The following is a 4869-nucleotide window of genomic DNA, read 5'->3' as shown; positions in this document are numbered from 1 at the left end:
AACTTTGCTCAGTTAAAGATTGGTAAGAGATGAAATTGCTTAGTCTTAATTGACTTGACCTTTAGCAAAATGCTGATTGCAGTATTTGAAAAAGAATGTGCAGTTGACAGTGTTAACGATGCACTGCCACCTGTCGTCTGTATCTAGTATTGTGGCGGATCATCATGTTGTTGGTGTTAAAGGTAAACTGCCATCTGGTGTCTATATCTGCTATTGAGGTAGATGCTTACAGATTGCTCAGTCGTTTTTACAAGAAATATTACATCAGGGAGGATTAAGCTCCTTTGCGGAACATTGTAACAATCAAAACTTTAGAAGATTAAATTTATATACTTAGGAATAACATAATGCCAAAAGACGGGGTCTGGACGGGCTTGACCGCTATTGAATGCTGCTGACAATGACCTCTCTTAGTTTATGCAGACATCTGGGAGACATAGCATAAAAAGTATGACAAATTACAATAATATACACTCTACGAAACAAGGTACTTGGGTGATGGGGTTAGTCTTAACCTCCTGTTTCACCACCCCATAATCCTGAATTTCATAGTTCTCAATATCCATGCAGATAATATGTCTGTGTAATTATAATTTTCTATGTTCCCCAGATGTTCCTTGTTGTAACACTCAGCTCTCAACCCCTTCTACTCTCCCCTTAATATCAAGAAATCAATAATTTTTTAGATATACAATACTATCATAAATTATTTGCAAGCAAAGTGCCTTTGAACAAATACCATTTAAATATACATCATATACAGTGAAACTGGGAGAAATAAACCATACCTCCCCATTCACAGGTACTAACACACATATTTACTAAACAACGGTTTTTAAAAAGTGAAGATGCCTATAGCAACCAATCAGATTCTAGTTATTTAGTACATTCTACAAAATGATAGCTACAATATGATTGGTTGCTATAGGCAACATCTCCATTTTTTTCAAATCAGCAGTTTAGTGTGTTCAGTCACAGTGGGGTGGGGTGGGAGCTGGGAAGAGTGCTGAGATTCCATCCCCTACATTGAAGTTTTCATGATACAAATAAATAACATGGAACATAAAGATGGCATTGTCCAAATGAGCTGACAAGCTAAGAGATAGAGAAAGGTGGTTGCAGTTATTGGAGATAGGACTGGCTCAGGATAACAGCTCCTTCTGGCTTGGACGACTGTGGAAGAAGAATCTGGACTTGCTGATTCTGGGAAAGTACAGTTGACACCTGTCCACAGGTTTACGCTTCAGTGCATCCCCACTGAAAACTGTGTCTGAAATCTACTTTGAGTGGCTGCTGTTGGCACTGGGGCCTTAGGATAAAATAGAAAATGGAGTTGAATCACAACTTCTTATGAGTAGCTGCGTGTATCCTCTGAAGTGTATAAACGGTGATTGAATATTGTTAACTTTTAATTTTTATTTATTTTTTAATACCTTTGGGATTGTGTTTTAAAAATAATTAGCGCTTGGTTATATCCCTATTGTTCATAGTATTATAGAGTTATAGGGCCTTAGGATGACCTGGATGCTCCAAATGTGAGGAATACCGCTCTACTATCCTAGCATTGGAAAAGCCTCGTCCATGGTATGTGTATCTCTAATGTGTGTGTAACTTTGTATAGTTCAAAATAAGAATAGAGGCGCTAGTATAAACACTTAACTTTTTATTACCATCCAAATAAATATAAAATTTCCTTATATATACGGCCATATATCATAGGAGAATAACAATAAGTGCACATTGAACTATCACTTAAACCGAGTAAATTCTAAACAAATACAACTCTATTCGCTGGAATGAAGATTGACCATTGTGTGCTGGAAATAGAAATAATAATATTATTGGTGTTCAAATCCAAAGTCAAGTAGAAGAAAGCTAATAGAAGAACAGATTTGATTCCACGGACAACAAAAATATATAAATTGCCTAAATAGGTTTTGTGCATATGCTGTAGTTTGGTATGCTTGGCATATACGGAACTTCACAGATGTATCACATTAATTCACACATTTCCAGCCCGTGGAGTAAAGGGAAAATGTAGCGAATATCCCTCGTTGTGAAGTGTTCAAATGTCCCAATATTAATGCCAATATTATAATAGGAATATTCCAAAGCAAGTCGGTCAGACCGGTTACATATATATAGAGGGAACAATCTTCCAATCTGCACAAGTAAAATCTGCAGGTCCGATGGAATAAGCTTTACTCCAAATTTGTAGTGTCCAGCAACACTGAATGGGTGAAGGATGAATATATCACCTGTTTCTTCGTGCAGCTAAATAGATCATCGTGAATTAAAATGTCTTGCACGTTGCACCATATGAGGTGCTGTACGTAACGGTTCAAATGTGCACTACTGAGATCCCCGGGGTCTCTTGGCCAGTAACTGATCTCTGGAAGACCTTCAATAAATGCTTAGAGAACCTTCAATAAAAGCTTGACGCGTTTCTCAGCGATAGCCGTCTCATCAGAAGCTGAATTGAATCTGCAAGAGTGCCGGAAGCATTTAAGTAATCCCACTGATATTTAATTGCTCGAATTGATTACAATCAATCCAGGATAATCACCTGACTTTATTAATTTATGTCTCCGGAACCTAAGAAGTAATGTAAATCTTAAGAACTGTGCTGGAGAGAGTAAGGAGCTATATATATTTCTGTATTGCTGCAACCATTATGATTATTGTGCTGGAGGAAGAGGAGTGTAAATAAACAGTTCAATTTGTGATAGACATGGTCTGGGTCCCAAATTATTATGACTTTTATTGCACTTAACCGCAAAGTGACATCACATGTGTCTGTCAGGAACCCCTCCAGCCAGTACAACACCACCCGGAGTCTGCTCTGACAGTCTGGTGTTCACTGGAGCCCCTAGTGGTGGGGACAGACTTGGCTGCAGACTACAGAGGGTCGTGTGATGTGTACCAGCTGCGGGGAACCCAGGAGCAGAGGGTAATGGCAGACAGCAAATCCAAAGAACAGGCCGAGGTCAGGGGTCACTTGCTAGGAAGAATCGTCAGAAAACACGCCAGGGGTCGAGGTCGCGAGCAAATCAGCAGAAACGGAGATATAAGCCAAAATGTCAAGGGAACAGGCAAAAGGCAAATCCAGAGGACAGGCAGGGGTCATGCACGGCAGGCAGCGATCCAAAGGCTTAACACCAGGAGTACAGCAGCAGGCAGCAACACAGGGATCTGGAAGATATAACCGGCAGGGAGGCTAAGCCCTCCCTGCCTTAAATACAGGCATAGACCAATGAGAGCCTAGCTCTCTAATTACACAAGCTGTCCCCATGATTAAATAAATTAGCCCGCAGGCTTGCACCATAATTGCGCACGCGCCGGGCTGCCCATAGTGCCGGGACGCGGTGCTAATCAGAAAAAGCGTACGCCCATTGCTATGGCAACGGTCAGTTGGCCCCCGGAAGTGACGTCCCGGTTGGCATAGCGACGGCCGGGACGCAGGTAGGAGATGTCATTTACACCCATGCCCATCAGCTAGCCAGGGCTTGAGAAGGAGGTGCATGGCCTAACCTGTGCACCTCACACTACACAGGGGTTTACATGAGGATAGACTGAGAAATGCCCAGGGTAACCCAGGTGAGAATAGGGAATGTTTGTTCCTGTTGCTCCATAGCGACTCCTTTGTCAAATGGGATTGGGTGGAGGGGGAGAGTGTATTGTAACACACCATTAGATCACTGAATCAGGTGGATATATAACTGATTTAAATCCGTTTAAAACACTCATTTATCACTGTCATATAAAATTTATTTATTACAATGATTTAGAAATACCTGTGATATGGACTCTAAAACTAACGTTTTCACCAGTCTTTTTTTTCTTAGTTTAGTTTCACTCGAATTATTCTCTTGAGTTAAGGGATTGTGGTGTAGTTGTGTACATTGGAATTTCGAGTAGTTATGCCAAAATATGGTGAACACAGGTTACCCGTTTCCTTGTAGATAAGAATCACTTGTATTTCTGCTTATACACCCTCCTGAAAGCTCAACACAGATGTTACTATGCTATTTGTACACTCAGACATAATGGGGCATATTCAGTTGTTTGCGTTACTGCCTAAAGTAACGCGGCGCGCGCACTATTACCGTCATTACGGTAATAGTGCGTGTAAATTCCATTATTACGGTACTTTTCTCGCTGGATTTCAGCCTGCGGCTCAGGGAGCTGTGAGCTGAAATCCGGCTTAAAATTACCGTAATAACAGTAATACTTTTTCCGTGGCGGAAAACGCCAACAATTGAATATGCCCTTCAGCGGCGCACGGAGGATTGACGACCCCAAAAAAAAAAAAAAAAAACCGAGAGAGAGCTTCTGCGCGTGCGCTGTCCTATACAGCAGCCGCGGCGCTGTCTAAGAAGTGTCTGCGGCGGTGCTGTATACAATACAGCACCGACGCGGATGCTTCTTTGACAGCGCCGCGGCTGCTGTATAGGACAGTGGCCACTTAGTTAGTGCAGGGGGGGGGGGGGTTCCTAGAGACTCAGAAACCCCCCCTGCGTGTGCCACTGCCCCTATGTGTGCAAAAGTGAATTAAGCAGAAACGTCCTATTAATTGGATCCATTTACATTTCTACAATAAAACGATTGCACTTAAAGGAAAAAAAAGGCCATCCAGTTACAGTAGAACTGCACTAAACGCTGAACCTATCCACAGTTACCATTGTAATGCATTTCTTCTTTAGTTATTGCATTTTAATTTTCGAATTCTTAAAGAAACTGCAACATTCCTCACGAACTGGGAGCTGGTAAATGACTTGCACTTTGCTCGGCGGGTAGCAGGTGGCAGCACACATCTGGCTGTAGTCGCCGGCTTCTCTCTCCGTGCGCCCCCTCTCGTTGTCACTGAGG

Source organism: Mixophyes fleayi, chromosome 4 (assembly GCF_038048845.1).
Source record: "Mixophyes fleayi isolate aMixFle1 chromosome 4, aMixFle1.hap1, whole genome shotgun sequence".
NCBI lineage: Eukaryota > Metazoa > Chordata > Amphibia > Anura > Limnodynastidae > Mixophyes > Mixophyes fleayi.
Note: the sequence above shows the minus strand (reverse complement) of the source record.